Raw genomic sequence first — 17,093 nt, 5'->3', positions numbered from 1 at the left:
AAGACAAACCCGAGCAAGTGTTTGTACGCAAATAGTAAATTTTATCATCAACAGAATATTTATTGTTGGTTATATACTGATGTACTACAGCAAAAAGATTTTTCAATGGATAGACTACCTCCTAAATTCCAAAAGATCAAAGTTTACTTTTTTAAAAAGTAACACAATATCTGAAAATATTATCTTCTGGCTCAATCTCTATTTATTTAATTGTAATCTCCTCTGCTTCTACTCTTCTTTGGCTTGGATTTTTCTCGCTTGGGCTTCACATGTTTGAGCATGAAGTAAGGTTGATAGACTAATAAGAGTTCTAGACCTTTACTTAATGCTAGTCATTCTATGTTTCTTTTTGTAAGGTAAGTGCTCCCTTGTCTAGTACTTTGGTTCTTGATTGTCATTTATACTTGAGGCATGTGCATCCTTCCTCCTCTTAGCCATATCAATTTGATAGCACCTCATTAGTTCATTTATACACCAATCATCCCTTCCATGTCGTCTTGCCCTGCCCATACTACAAGGTTGTGATCTTCATACAAGGGCACCCTTTTTACATGACACATGTCAGACAAACACTATGAAAGACTTCTTTGGTTACAATAAACTCATGTTTTTCTTTAATTGACCAGTATATGTCTTTTTTAATCAATCCACAAAAACAACAAAACATTTTGGCACTTTAGTATAAAACTTGGTAAAAATCGAAAATTTTTTGTTAAAATATTCATTGTTTTTTTTCCATTGGTTCCTACAAAAGGTTTTGGTGAACACTTACTCGTAGGATCCTCTCTCTCTCTCTCTCTCTCTCTCTCTCTCTCTCTCAATCAAGAGGATAGAGGATCCTTGGAACATTTTTAAGTCTTTTGGTGAAAATTGACTTAGACAAAGAAGACAACCCCACCAAACCTTTCTTGACAAGTGGAGACAGGCAAGTACTTGAGCACTTTTGACACCTTAACATTGTCTCGTCCAAATGCCTTCTTAAGCGGAGGATCACATAAGATCTGCGATTTCTTAGTACTACTATGGAGCTTTTGAGCCTTGATGTAGTCCCATACTCGCTTGAGGGCATCAAGCCTCGTGGTCTCCGAGGTTTGCAAGATGGGAGCCAGGCTAGAGGAGACCCTATGGAGGATTTGAGCGCCACCTTTGGGCTCGGGCTTGGGGTCGGACTCAATAGTGGTTTTGAGTTTGGCCATGGGCACTTTCTTGCTCATCTATTCATCAACTCATGCAAAACATGGAGCAGTCACACACTAGACCAGGGACAATAGACCAGGGGCAAGATCCCATTCGATGGCAAGATGAAGGATCGTGTCAATCGCAAGAAGACAGATTGGAATTGGCTGGGGTTGAGTGATCAAAGATGGCACTTGCATGTACAATACCCCATACTGTAGCAACAAGGCTGCACGATACAACCGAGCATTGGATGGCCTATACCGAAAAGCACCTACATGGACGAGAAGAGAGAGGTAGAGGTGATGGCGAGGAAACTTTACACAGCTTGTCGGTGAGAGAGGAAAGTGCTGACGAGATGGGATGGCTACAACAGCACGCACAAAATCCCTCATTTCTCCTCTCTCTCTCTCTCTCTCTCTCTCTCTCTCTCTCTCTCTCTCTCTCTCTCTCTCTCTCTCTCTCAAAGAAGAAGGAAGTGTCAATGCAAATTTGCCAAAAAAGTAGTACATGAGCGAGCTAGCATGATGGAGAACTTGATTTCAGCATGCAGGAATCTAACTACAAATGACCATAAATGAAGAGCAGTGCATGCTAAGGTAGGTCCATGTAGGCGATGGTGACCAATCAAACGTAGTTTTCGTTGTTGCCAAAGATTATGCGGGCGATGTTGATGTTGAGGCCAAGGCAGGTGGTGAGCAATAGGTTGGGCAAGGTAAGCTTCACACATAGAGAGTCAAAGATCCTGGCAAGCCGGCACCAGATTGAGCAGGGATGCACATTGTAGTGCGGAAGGATGCGGCTACGCTGCGGCACCACTCGGTTCGTCCATCGCCACCATTAGCACCAGAAACCCCGTGACCATGCGCTTGCTGGAAGCCATCTCTCTCTCTCTCTCTCTCTCTCTAGAAAAAAGCAGATCTGAAGACTCTTGCTCACCATAAGAGCACAATACAAAACTTAGATACACTTCTTCAAAATTCCTTATTCGAGATATCGAAAGCATTGCCTTAATCCTAATAACAAGCTTGGATACACTCATCTTAAAATGTCCCAAAAGTAAAAGAAATCGTAGCATTCAAAATTCGCTTGAGTTCAAAAATGAGTTTCACATGATCATAAGCCAAGCCAGGTTCAAAAGACTCTTTTTGTCAAGAGACCCTAGTACTATACCTCAAAAGGGAACATCAATCTACAAAAGAGAAGCCTCCTCAAAAAAGAAACTCAAGCCACAGCTCCCTTTAAAGCTCCTGCTTTCTTCTTGGCTTCTTCAACAATTGACAGCTTAATACCCTTGCCTCTTGGTAGAGTCACCCAAGGCTTGCTTCCTTTACCAATAGTAAACACATTGCCAAGCCGGGTGGCAAACTCTTGATCGGCAGCATCTTTTACATGCACAACTTCGAAACTTCCCTTATGCTTTTCACGGTGCTTGATAATCCCAATCCTGCCTCAGTTGCGACCACCAATAACCATAACAATGTTGCCAATGTCAAACTTGATGAACTCTACAACCTTTCCGGTCTCAATTTCAACTTTAATGGTGTCATTGGCCTTGATAAGGGGATCTGGATTGCGAATGGTGCACCTATCAAATGTAGTGATGTAGGGAATCTCCTTCTCACTGAAGGAGGCATCTCGGACCTTGCATAGCTTGTACTTAGACTCTTCAAGGCTAAGGGAGTGCAAAGTGAATCTTCCCTTGCTATCATAAAGCAGCCGAAAGTTCTCTCCGATTTTTGCAATGGACACAACATCCATAAACCCAACAAGGTAACACTTGTTCATCCTTACTTTCCCATCCATAGATATGAGTCGCTACATTGCAATGACAACCACTTCACGATAGGTCAAGGCATACTTCAGTCGATTCCTCAACGAGACAACCATCGGTAGACATTCCCTCGTCTTATGTGGTCCAGCAGAGGGCTTGGGCGCAAAGTCACCACCAAGAGAGGAGAACCCAGCATGAATTTTAGGAGGGACAAGAAAAACGCAAACTCTCCGTGAAGAAGTTAACCCTAGATCCATTGAAGGACGTGCACAGAACGAAAAAATGGGGCAATGGGGCGTGATCATGGTAAGCATGAGAGTGAGACTATTTAGCAGAGACGTGTATGAGAGCGAGACTATTTAGCATTGAGACGTTTGAGATGTTTCTTGAGACCGCCCGCCATGGCTTCACGCTGTTAAAGCGCGCCGTCACCTCCTTTGCCCGGTGCTGAAAGAATTCTCTCTCTCTCTCTCAGTAAAAAAGAAACTCCCTGAAAGAGCGCGCGCCGGCGCGCGCTCTTTCAAAGAGTTTCTTTTCTACCAAGAGAGAGTAGGCCTAGGGTTCACAGAGAGTGGAAAGTGAGGCGATGCAACACTAAAAGCAGGCAGTTGGCGGGTGACGGGCAGACAAGGAGAGATAGGAAAACTGATAGAGAGCACAGAGGGCGGCCTGCCATGCATTACCTGCCTCGGGGCATTGAGACGTTTGAGATGTTTCTTGAGACCGCCCGCCATGGCTTCACGCTGTTAAAGCGCGTCGTCACCTCCTCTGCCCGGTGCTGAAAGAATTCTCTCTCTCTCTCTCAGTAAAAAAGAAACTCCCTGAAAGAGCGCGCGCGCCTCTTTCAAAGAGTTTCTTTTCTACCAAGAGAGAGTAAGGTGCACAGAGAGTGGAAAGTGAGGCGATGCAACACTAAAAGCAGGCAATTGGCGGGCGACGGGCAGACAAGGAGAGATAGGGAAATTGATAGAGCGCGCAGAGGGCGACCTGCCATGCATTGCCATCTAACCAAAAAAGTTTTTTTTTTCTAGTTGTGGGCAATTTGTCTCTCTCTCTCACGTTGGTCTGAAGCATGCAAAGGAAAGGTGTCAAGGGAGGGCTTTGGGTGTTGAAAAGTGTACTTGAGGAAGTTCTAGGCGTGAAGGCTTGGTGTTGGGCAAGCAACGAGGACTAGAATAGGGTGTTTATAACAACACCATTGGAGAGCGTGAAGGTGAAGGGAGAGAGGGAGTTTTTTTTTTCCCTTGTCAGTCTTGGAGTGCAAGAGTAGGATATTCTAACCAGCTCATGTGTGTGCATGGTCAGGGGCTTCAAAGAATTTGGGAAGTTGTGTGCGAGAAGGCAGAGCAAGGGAGACAAATGGTTTGAGAGCGGCGGTTGTAGTCTGGGGTGGAAGGCGCAGGTAGAGCACGGCGCTGCTGTGGAGGCGCAATGCCTTCTCTATCATTTCATGATTTTCTCTCTCTTTCTCTAGATGCAGCAATGATCAGCACTGTGGTAATTACTTTCTCCCTTGACCTCCACAGACTGAAAAAAAGGGAGTTGGGGGTACCCTTTGAGCCCATTAGGTAGCTCTTGCATGCGGGTGCAGAGGGGGGGGGGGGGGAGAGAGAGAGAGAGAGAGAGAGAGAGAGAGAGAGAGAGAGAGAGAGAGAGAGAGAGAGAGAGAGAGACGAGCGATGGCGTACAAGCGAATGAGCAATCGCGGCAAGCGGATGAGCACAAAGAGTGATTCAGGTGCTAATGGCAAGCTGCCGTCCAAGAGGATAGAGTGTTGCAGGTGATGTGACAATGCCAGTATGTGCTTCAGACCAAGAGAGAGCATGACTAAGAGAGAGGTATGTATCAACAATATTGAAAAATTGTTTGTCTTGTGGAATTTCCCAAGATTCGTAGCATTGCACATGCGATTGACTATGGAGAATTGCACTCTCTCTCATGTGTGTCTGCACCATCGAGGGCGTGTGGGCTCGCACAAGAAGAACTGCCATGTGAGGTTGTTAGTCGAAGATTCTTGGCATCGCGGTCGCTCATAGGATGATTGATGTAGTCGAGGGCTATGGAGAGAGGTGAGGGGCCCTTGCGGGGGGGCTGCGTGGTGCGCAGAAGAGGTGCATATCATAAAAATGAAAGGGTGGTGGGGAGGGAGGGGAATCTTTCCAATTAATAATACAATTTAGTTAAATGTGAGCCAATATGTATTGAGAGAGAGAGAGAGAGAGAGAGAGAGAGAGAGAGAGAGAAGTGTGATTTAGCATGTACGCCTCTCCGGTCTCCTTTTGCTGCCTCTATCCGTCCCCACCAGAATTTCTGAACTCTTGCCTCGTAGGAGCACGTGCTGTCCCTACATTGCCTCACTTAGTCCAACACCACGATTCTTCACACTCGATGCTTAATTGGGTTGGGGAAAACCCTACTCAACCCACAACACCAAAAACAATGGTGTGACACAAGATTAGGCCGGGCTGCATCAACATGTAGAAGCTCTACTTATGACAGAGTTTAAGGTCGCTTGACGCACATCAGCACAGATATGTTGATCCTACATCATGCACGATCTCCACCTCCTCAGCCTCTTCCCTTCCAGGCTTCCCTCGCCCGTATGCGATCCCCTCCTCCTCCCTCTCTTTCTGTCTCTCCTCCAGCTCTCTTTATCTCTCCAAAAAAAAAAAGTCCACACCGCCGTGAGCTCTTTTAGATACTTTTCTTTTAAAGAGATTGAGCGAGAGTGAGGAGAGAGAAAGAGACGGGGAGGGATTGGAAAAAAAACCTAGGTTTAATGTAATCCCAACTGCAAATTTTGAGATATACCTCTAATTTTAAAAATGAAAGTGAGAAAACATACAAAATTTGAATAAATTTAGTGTCATTTGGTGTAAAAACCTTCAAATTTAGTTAGTTTACCACTAAAATTCTCGTAGGTAGGTTTGTCAAGTTTTCAAAACAAAGTTTTTTTTGAGCACTGGTCCCTACATGAAAGAGTCCGTGTGTCTTTCAAATAGATTTATGAAGGGTTTTGTTTATACTATATAGTTGTTGAAAATGACGACGGTTGAACTTGAGGACCTTCTTGCCTCATCTATTGTGAGTTTCCTTGCCCAACTCCTTCAAAATCAAGTTTCTCAATGATTAGGACCCTGAGATTTACCTTTCCTAGCCAACACAGTTGTCTCAACGTGGCACAATGTTGTTTGTTGTAGCACAAACAACCTCCCATTTACCCCTTGGAGGGGGTTATCTGATGGGGTGCTAAGGATTGAGGCCTAGGCCACATCATTCTGCACGAGGATAGAAGCAATTCTAGGCTACCATCCATTTGAATTTCTATGAGGCATTGATGGACGTACAACTCCCAAGCAATAGATAGAGTACAAACAAAAATGGAGGGCTAAGCCGCATTAGGAAAAGCATTCCAAAGGACTAGAATGACAATCATACACCATGGCTCTAAGAAGTGTCTTCAGCATAGAGGAATCACACGTTGGGTGAGTAATCTGAGTCAAGGCATGATGGACAACTCAACAGACTAGGAACCCCAAGCAATCTAGGAACTTTGAGCTATGCTCATATAAGCATGGAAAATTTAAGAGAAGGTTTTTACACTAAATTTCTCTAAAGTTTGTAGGTTTATTCACCTTCTACTTTGAATTTTGAAGATAAATCTCAAAATTTGTAGGTGGAATTACACTAAATCTAGGTTTCTATCGATATGGGTAGGTGAAAGAGAACTAGCATGGGTAGGTGAAATCTAGGTTTCTATCGATATGGGTAGGTGAAAGAGAACTAGCATGTGGACAAAGTTGTCGTAAGAAAATTGTCCATAGCTTTATCAAGGCTTCCGTACTCTTCTATTTCAAAGCACTCTTTATACTTCCCCACCATTACCACATCCCTTGACACGTTTGTTGCCACCACCTTTGGCAACACCATTAACTCCCACTCCCCCCCCCCCCCCGCCCCTGATAGAAGGCTACCTATGATGGTGTGATCCAAACTTTAATCTATACCATGATGTGGATTTTCTCAAAAGAATAACCTCATTGCAATAATATAATTAATTTCAAGTTTCCACCGTTTTCTCTAGAGTAATTAAAAATGCATAGTATGTTATCGTACATCAACCCACAATAACTTGAGGTAGAGCAAGAGAGAGGAGAAGAAGAAGTCAAGAGAAGCTCAAGCTCCGAGACTCTCCTTATTCATGAGATTTGTTCGAGTAGCAACAACCTTACTCTTTTAGTGTAAGTCTTGTGGTCCTAGATGTAGGGAGGTAGGAATGGGAGATTTATATCCATTGGAATCATGGTGCGACTATTCTCAACAAGGATCAATGGTGGTAGAAATGAGCTTCCAATATCTGAGGGCAACTAGTTCCAAGAAGAAGAATATCAACATGCCATTGTATGGGTTCCAACAGTTCTAGCCAATCAAAGAAAACATCTACCAAACCCTTGTTCAAGGGGTTTTTTCTGTCAAAATTTGTGGTCCTTTCACCATTAAATTTAGTTGTAATCTTGTTTTAGTTTTTTTTTGTTGTGCTTGAAGGCATCCAAAAAGTCCTGTTTGGTTTTTGTTTTGTATAGTGTGCCTTGGCTAGTCTTGCTCGTTTTAGCGATTGCTCGGAAAATCTCGCTCGAGATTTGAGATTCCTCGTACTAAAGTACTAAGTGTGAAAAGTGTGAAAGTGTGAAAATAAATGTGAAAAACTAAATACAAAGTATTAAATAAACTTCTTAGGAGCATTCTGGGTGTCTGGCTAGAATGCTTCTAATCCTTTGTTGTAGTCTCCTCCGGTGAAGTGTGCTTCTGCATCTCGGTCGTGGTCGTCTCGATTTCCTAAGCTCAATCGCCCTGTCAATGAGGGTGCCTTTGGTATGAATGTGGGTACTCCTTTGTGTTGGCTGCTAGCCTCTTGCTTCTCCTTCCACTCCTGCTTCTCTCGATCCGAAGAAATCTGTGATCTGCCTCTAAGGCTGTAGTGCTCTTTGTCTTCTCATTAGATTATCCATGTGCCGATGTAGTTCCAGTAGGTACAAGCCTAAGCATCTTTGATCTTGGTATTGCATGACTCTATCTAGAGGTCCAAAGCCTTCTTTAAATAGGCAATGGAAATGCCCACGTATCTCATAGTATACAGTGCAATGGCATATGTAGTGTAATTCTGTCTCCGGCTCCATTCCGCATAACTTGCAAATTCTGCTCTCAGGTGGGATCCCCCTAAATCTACCAAATTCAATTTCCAGCTGGTGTGAGGATGTACGAATCTGACCAATAGCACATCTCAAACCATGAGACAGGTGGGTATCCATGTAGCTCGGGCGAATCACAAATCCATCTTCAAATAGCTGTACGAAGTTTTCTTTGTAGTCGGCCATCTTAGTGCCCAATTCTTGTGTAGGGTCTACTATAGGGTCTACCCATGTCCTCTTAGTATCCAACTATATAAGATCCTGACGGATGATTTTATTAATCTCCGTTCGTGTAATTGCCAGTGATGGAGCCTCAAGAGAGTATTGGAAGGGGGTTAATCTTTCCATATTGAACCCGTGTCTTTGAAACCACGAGGACAGTTGCGCATACTAGCATGATGTATCCCCTTTCATTGCTAATTGTCGAGAGGATTCGAGGGCCAGTCTAGTATATCGGCAATTATTTGTATCCCACAAACCATGTATAAAGGACACTGATCTGGTAAGAGCTTCAATTTCTATCGGAGGGGCAGCTAGTTCCGCTCGGGTAATCGCGTGTGGTACGGAGGCCTTGGCTCTAATCATTCGGGAAATCATAGATACCAAAGGTCTCTCCATTGACTTCCAATTATCCTGATCCACAGATGGTCCCCAAATCTGGACCCCATAAAGCATAGCCGAAGCCACCACAGTATCAAAGAGCCAAAGTTTTGTTCGTGGTTCCTGAAACTACACTTGTGAACACATCCTCTCCAACCCTCCCAAGGCCGCAGAGGCTATGGACAATCTAGCATCCGCTGCTTTCTTAAGAGTAAACTTCGGTCCTGCAAATACCACACCAAGGTATGTGTATGCATCTGTGTACTCTACTGTATCCTGGCCATATGCAAATGTAGTTGCCGATCTCCTAACCCACTGCGGTGTGGTGTTAAACACCATAACTTTGGTTTTACCCAGGTTTACCGACAATCCACTGTCCTCCGCGAATTTATGTAATGCATCTAGCTACCTCTGCATTCCATCTGGTGATTCTGCTATCAATACAATATCATCTGCATACAACAACAAAGGGATCCATGACCCTGCAAGTTGAGCACCTCTGTCACCCTCCCTATCAATGTAATCTGATACCTCATCTATGTACATACCAAATAAAGTAGGGGACAGTGGGCATCCCTACTTTACTCCAACGGTGGAATGAACAATGTCGGAATCCCCTTCTAGAGTACGTACATAACCAGTTACTGACCTGTATAAGGCCATGATCCCCCAAATAATCTCTTTGGGGACCCCTAACTCTTGCATCCTGCGCATCAATCCGGCCCTTGGTACTGTATCAAAAGCTTTCAGAAAATCCACAAAGCAACAATACATCCTTCTCCCGCTTGCTCTTCCTTCCTCAATAATGGCTCTGAGCATAAGAATATGATCTAAAGTGGAATAACCCCTCCTGAATCCAAATTGTCCCGTTGCCCTTATGCCCTCATTCTCTGCCCATCTACTCAATTTTTGTTCAAGAATGGATGCGTACAGTTGGGTCAATGTGTGACCTACCATAATGGTACGGTAGTTCCCGGGTATCATAAGATCCCCTGATTTGAAAATAGGTACGATAGTAGATAATTTCCAAGATAAGACCCCAAGTTCCTCGCGAACTTAAGTACCCCAGATCTCAATGTATAGGTTTTTTACTTTTTTACTTTTTTGGGCTAGAGCCGGCAAGCCAGCAAGGAGCTGCCTTTGCTTCGCGTGCACGCAAACGAGTCAAAGACAAGTTATCTTGCGGACTTGCCGACAAGGGGAAAAGCGCCTCCATGCCGTATCGTGGCATGTCAACGGGGAATGGAAGCAGGTTTCCCCCTCGGGGGAGTAAAAAGTCTTTTCATGCCATGTTAGTCAGTCCATGTTCCCTTGTTAGTCACGCCACCCGAGGGTAACGTCGGGAAATCACCAAACGAATTCAGTGATGCATTTAAGGACCAAGGCTGAGAGAGAGGGACAGACCCTTGTAACTCACAGACCGTGTTGAATCCTGCCCAGGTACTCCAGGATTTTCGCCTGGTAGAAAAAGGCCCCCGTCTAGCGGATGTCCGATAGGACTGCCATACCCAAAGTGGGCATCGGCTCAAAGGAGGCATCCCGATCCGGCCATCTCAATGTATAGTCATCACCCGAAGCGGAATGGATACTTTGCGTGAAGGTGATGAGCATGGAGGTGGTGAAGAAGAATTTTCCCCACCAAGAGGTTTTTCCGACCCTCCGTCTTCCCCATCTATGCCACGGTTTGCACCAAATCCTATGGAGGCTTTGGTCGAGTCGATGATTGACATGATGCTACAACCGTTCCGTCACCTTGGATTGCAAGCGCGAGGAAAGAAAGGTTGTAAGGTGCAGCGAAGTGAATGTTGAAATTTGCTCAAGATGAGTGCTTCGAATTGTGCTCAAGGGTTCCTTTTACTTACAGAAGGGAGAGCCTTCCGTTCCTTTAGTGAGAGAGTGCAAATGATCAGAAACAAAGTGGCAAACACTGTGAATGAAGGTGCTGAGACTGAGAGAAAGAGAGAGAAGAATACGACACCGGAATGTTGTCAAACCCTCCTCCGAAGGCCCCACTCTCTATGGCGAGAGCGGTCTACTATTGATTACACAAATCTCTATAATGCTTTGGACTTGCTGACGATGTCGACCACAATGAGGACGACGACGAGACGGGTTGAAATCTGAAAACGCTAATGGTTGAAATTTGCAAATCTTTATCTGCTGAATTCTGACTCTACGTTGGTGACGATGTCGATGGCAACGATGCGCAACGACGCACTGAAAACGCAGATGCTGAAATCTGTGTTTTCCGGGCTGAGACTGCAAACTACACTAGATCTGACCGTGCGGCGAGGATCTGTTGCGGGAAGGTGAGATCTCCGAGGTTCGGGACTTCTACTGCGATATCTGACTGCTGCAAACTGAAGACGTTGGTGCTTCTGGTGGTTCCGTCGCGGAGAATCTGCAAAACACTAATTTGTCCTGCTGATCCAAAAAATTTCGTGCTGCTGCAAAAACGCTATGGATCTGCTTCTTCTGCTAATGCCGGGGCTGATCTGCAATGCAAAAAGCCAGGGCTGATGATGGCTGAAAAACGCTAGGCCTTGCTGTTGCAAAAACGCTAGGTTGACATGCTTGGGGGGGGTTCTTGTTGAGAAGGTGCCTGTTGGATGTTTGGTCCCTGCTGCCTCTTCTGTCAAATTGTGCTAGCGCTAGGTTTCTTATGTACTTGCTTATCAAAATTGCCCTACCCAGTTCCCAACAAAAGTCACTTATTAATAATAAGTGAAAAATGGCTACAATAGGGAAAATAAGTCTATGCACTGTAAAAATGCTCCTGATGGGTTTTGATGGAAATCTGATGATCATGTTGTGTGCAACCAGAGGATATGCATCTACTCTAAGTGCCTGGATATGCACGGTCTACGAACAGACTCACAAAAGTGCAAGAACACTTCCTAAGCTAGGCTGAACTGAACCCCTGTCATGAAGTAGCTTGTCCCCGTACAAATAGGGTTAGATGTGCACGTGACAAAGGTAGCCTTGGATCGCGAACGCAAAGAAAAAAAGGCAAACTTGGATCGCGAGCGCAAAGAAAGAAGGGTAACCTTGGAGCGTGACATGAGCAAGCGCGTGTGGCGGCCAAAGGTAGCCTTGGATCGCGAACGCAAAGAAAAAAAGGCAAACTTGGATCGCGAGCGCAAAGAAAGAAGGGTAGCCTTGGAGCGTGACATGAGCAAGCGCGTGTGGCGGCCAAAGAAAAAATGGTAGCCTTGGAGCGTAAGCGTGAGCAATCGCGCTTGGCGGCCGAAGAAAGAAAGGCAGCTACTGAGCTTGAGCGTGAGCAAGCACGCGAAGCCCAACGCATAGCGGCCGAAGACGAACGAGCAGCCTTGGAGTTAGAGCGTGAGGTGCAGAGAGACCAACGCATGCAAGAGTTGGTCCTCCAGGTACTCACCTCAAAGCCCGAGCCGGCCAAAGATGTTGGCAGTTCATCAAGTAGCACAAGCAGAGATTTGGACTCCAACAACCCCGTCACAGAAAAGTTGACATTCAGTAAGTATGACAGTAAGATGCATGCTACTATTATTTATTCTTGGTTGCATCAATTTAATGCTTACTTTGCAACAACTAAGAAAACAAGAAATAGCAAGGTTTTAATGGCGGTCATGTACCTTGCCGGTGATGCCATTAATTGGTATCGCGCATGGCAAGAGGCACAATTGACCGCGCACCTAGAGGAAGCCGAAGAAGGCATACATCCGTATCCATGCCACGAGCCATCTTCACGCGATACTCATGGTCACTGTCCTGCGTCCGCAAGCTCAGTTTCTACACCAATCTTGCATCCACAAAATTGTGTGAGCTTCCATTATCAAGGAGTACGGTCACGTCGTGACCATTGATCTTCCCGGGGAAACAGAGAAGATCGTGTTTATCAAACACTTTGGTGCTAAAAGTACAATTAGTGCATGAACTGTGCACTAAATGATGGATTTCAACTTGAATGACATCAGAGTTACCTGAGATCTCGTGAATCTCGTGAATCTGAACCGAAGGACGTCCTTGCGGTTTCTTTGCTTCTTTTTGGGGTAATCCTTGATTTGGTGACCCGTCTGGCCACATCCGAAGCAAGCCCCCTTCTTCACTGCATCAACAACTGAAGCATTTTGGCTTTCTTCTTCTCCTTAGAAGATCTCGGCGGTGATTTGGACTTATGCTGGAATCGGGGTCGCTTTCTCGAAGCACCCTCACCGGATTGATGGTTTGCAGTTCTTTTCTTCTCATAATTCGCTCCATTTATTAAATGGAATGTCCGAGCCTTTGCCACTGCATCCTCGACATCAGTTGGGGCTTTGTCCTTAATTAAGGCCCAACGGTAGTCCTCATGCAATCCCAGTAGATACATGTGCACAACGTGCGTAGAACCCACCTTGCAGAAGGTGAGCGCCTCTTTGAAAGCTGTCGTATATTTATCAAAAGACAGTTTTTATCGAAATACTCTGCAGTTCGGCATAAGCTTTGTAAGGATCCATTTTAGCGAAGTCCCTCTTGAATTTCACACAAAAATCAGCCCACGTCGTAGGCTTCTCTGTCATGTCACGCCACTAGGTAAGCGCCTTACTGCGCAGATAGAGAGAGGAATCGTCTGAATCCTCCATTCATCAGCTCCCCATGGAGATCAAAGTATGTGGTCCACTGGTACAGCCAGTTATTGACGGCCAGCTCTGTACACTCCTTCTCTTCCCCTGAGAAATTTGTAGTTTTGTACAGAATCATGGCAGTCGGACCACCTTGTGAACGCCCAAAAGCAGCAATCTGCATCCGCAATTGTTGGGGATGGGTTTCGCCCTCGGAAATACGCGCAGTCGTCGACTGAGCCATATTTTCAAGAGTAGAGAGTCGGGAACTGAACCCCTGCACGACCCCTTCGAGAGAGGCCAAGCGAATGGTCGTCTGAACGTTCGTGTTTTCCAGAGCGGTAACACGTTGGTCGAAACTTTGGAAAGTACTTGTAATCCATGTGTAGAGAGCATGCGTGAATGGAATTTGGATATTACCTGGCACGTCGTCACGCTGCACATCTGAGCTGGAGGAATCCATGGCAAAGTGCGTGAGACACTGGAAATTTCACGTGAAACTGGGCCTTTTTTACACTTTCCGTTCGCGAAAAGTTGAAGTTCGAGGAGCTCTATGCGTCGGCGTGAGCTTCTGAAGGCGAGCAGGTGATGGCGGGAGCGCGGAAGCACGAGCAGGTGAGAGAGAGGAGTGGTGGGACAGAAGCAGCAGAGCCAAAAAGTCAGTTTTCTACAACTTATGAGTCTCTGTAAGTGAGTTTTTTAATAAACTCAAGTTTCAGACCATACTTTAAAAAACTCAAAATGTCCTGGCCATTTAAAATAAAAGGGGCATTTAATAAATGAACTCTTAAGAGGCCTGAAGCGTTAAAAAAAAAAAGGAAACGCTAGCGCTGAAGCATATCGAAGGGAGAGGGCTACCGCGTGGCTTGCAAGGGTAAAAAAAAATCCATCTGCATGTGCCCAACGTGGGTGCGTGTGCCCCTCCGTGCCCAACACACGCTGCGCAACCCAACTCAAATGCCAGCGCAATGTGTTTGTCCACGTTGGAAAGAAAACAACAACGCAAAGTTCCTCGTCATCCTCTGCAGACCCAAGGCTCGCCCACAGAGAGAGGTAGTTCTCTCTCTCTCTCTCTCTCTCTCTCTCTCTCTCTCTCTCTCTCTCTCTCTCTCTCTCTCTCTCTCTCTCTCTCTCTCTCTCTCTCTCTCTCTCTCTCTGTGCTTCACACAGAGAGAGAGATTACAGAGAGGTTTTTTTAAAAGCTATTGTATGTTAGCTTTAAGCCAAAACTAACAGAAATACGCTGATTTTCATCAAAAACCAGTAAAAAATGATAAAAATCCTCTGATTTGCAGCACTTTCACCTGCCAATTTGCTGATTTTTATAAAAAATCAGCAACTGAACATTATTTTCTTACCTGCAAACATGCTTTCAAGAAGATAAGTAAGTAATTTCAAAAAATTAATCACTAACAATTACATGAAATTGAGGTTACCCGACTCAAACGGATCTGTAGGTGTGCACACGGTCCCTCGTGCAGCCAAGCCGGCTCTGATACCATGAAACGAACAAGGAGAGAGGATCTTCCGGCTACACAGACCGCCTACAGATACGCGTCGGACGAACCACCCGACCATAGCCACCATCCGACAGCTCCCCCACGCTAGGGCCAGCGTCCGAGGACGTAGGCATGCACCTGTAAGACCGAGCTTCCCATACCACCCGGCCTCACCTCCTCGAGATGACCTCGCGGGCTAACCATTGGCACTCTGTCAGTGGGGGTCGATGACTGCAAATGAGGCCTTGGCCTCCCTTTTATAATAATGGCCGGCCACACTGGCCGTGTTCACACTACGTCCACCCGGACACTGGATGCCCATCCTGACGACATCTGGGCTAGATCCCCTCTCCTGTGAGCGAGACATAACACATAAAGATGCTGACTAAAATACAGGAAACGATCACGAATGAAACACTCGCACAATGCGTGCGTATCAATCATGCGAACATATAATACTTCCTGTAAGGGTTCTTTGGACCGAGGCTCGAGAGCCAAGATCGGTTCTTCCTGAGGGGGTTCTTTGGACCTAGGCTCGAGAGCCAAGATCGATCCTTCGTGATTGATCGAATCTATAACGAGGTTAGCTTCGCTAGAAAAAACATCAACTAACTCATCATCCCTGTGAACAATCACGTCATCTTCATGCAAATCATCATGCCTGTGAGAAATCACATCTTGATCATGCAAATCATCATGCTCGTGAGAAATCACATCTTGATCATGCAAATCATCATGCTTATCATTATCATTCAAATCATCATGCAAATCATTGTCATCCAAATCATCATGCAAATCATTGTCATTCAATTCATCATGCAAATCATTGTCATTCAATTCATTATGCTTCTCATAATCATGCAAATCCTGTGTGTCATGCTTGGGAGAAGAAGAGACTGAGAAAGTCTCCTTTTCTTGATTCTCTTGCATCTGTGCCTGAACTTGAGAAAAGAGTCGCAAGAACTCTTTCATGTGTCGGTCACTCTGTTCTTGTCTTGCTTTGGCTTCGCGATGTATGGCTGTCACTCTTTCTTCGTGTTCACGCTCTATTTCTGCTTTTCTTTCTGCGTGTCTTGCTTCGCGTTCTAACTTCCTTTCCATAAACATCTGGTCCAAAGCCTCCACAATCCTTGACGTAGATCGGGAAGGGGAGGGTCGAAAAAACCTCCTGGTGGGGAAAATTCTTCTTCACCTCTCTCATGCTCATCACTTCTAAGCGAAGTATCCATTCCGCTTCGAGTGATGACCATTCTGAAGGCGTGGGTTCTTGTGGGTTCTTGCGGTCTTGGGTTCTTAAGTTCACGAGGAACTTGGTTTCTTGCGGGTCTTGGTTCTTGGGGTTCTTGAGTTCTTGAGGTTCTTGCGGTTCTTCTTTTGCTTGCAATCTGAGTTGGAGAAGGATCTTCTCTTCACCCGAGTTCTGCTCTTTTCCGCGGGCACACCCCTTGGCGGCCTTGCACTCACACCAAGGTTGCTTTTTCCGACCTCACGTCGATTGGCCGGCCGCTAAGTGCACAGTCCGCTCTCAATGAGTGAAAAGAGACACAAGGGGAGGCTGGACAAGCCCTTCTTTCTTGGGATTCCTGTCACTGTTCAAAAACATGATTAGGCATCGACACGCCCAAGCGAACTTGGGTTCGTGCGACCACAACAAGCCCAAAAAAAAAAAATTCTTGTGATTCTTGTGGTTCTTTCCTTGAGTGATACAGAACACTGTCAAAGCTCTGATACCAATGTTAGGTGCAGCGGAATGAATGTTTGCGCTTTGCTCAAGATGAGTGCTCCGAACTGTGCTCAAGGTTCCTTTTGTTCTTATGGAAGGGAGAGCCTTCCGTTCTTAATGAGAGAATGCTATGATCACAAACAAAGTGAATGGACACTGTGCGTGCAAGTGTATGAGACTGAGAGAGAGAGAGAGAGAGAGAGAGAAGAGAGATACGACACCAGAAACGACGTAAAACCCTCCTCCGAAGGCCCCACTCTCGTCGGCGAGAGTGGTCTACTTATGATTGCACAAACTGGTACAAACTGAATGCATGGGATTGATGCAAGTCTAGGCTATGTCGGCGTCGACGACGGTGATGGCGAGACCGACCTAAGGGCTGAAATCTGCAATCTTTTATTTGCTGTCCAAAAACGCTATGGGCTGAAATCTGCTACAAATCCAAAAATGCTAGTTTTGGGGGCTGATTCTGCTGATCTTTGTCGCTGAAATTCTGCAGGTCTTGGGGCTGAAAACTGATGTTCTTTAGGGCTGAATCTGCTGGTCTTTTAG

General features: G+C 45.5%; 1 protein-coding gene and 1 pseudogene across 1 annotated transcript in view; both read right to left on the bottom strand.

The window, feature by feature from the left end:
* The window catches only part of LOC147450634 (WD repeat-containing protein 26 homolog), a 42,835-nt gene that overhangs the window by 11,574 nt on the left and 14,168 nt on the right, over positions 1-17,093 (bottom strand). The window lies entirely within an intron of this gene.
* LOC147450635 (small ribosomal subunit protein eS4-like) lies at positions 1,676-4,424 on the bottom strand (annotated as a pseudogene).

The sequence above is a fragment of the Adiantum capillus-veneris genome, chromosome 9, assembly GCF_014529385.1.
Source record: "Adiantum capillus-veneris isolate H3 chromosome 9, ASM1452938v2, whole genome shotgun sequence".
Lineage (NCBI taxonomy): Eukaryota > Viridiplantae > Streptophyta > Polypodiopsida > Polypodiales > Pteridaceae > Adiantum > Adiantum capillus-veneris.
This window is presented reverse-complemented; position numbering and strand designations above follow the sequence as displayed.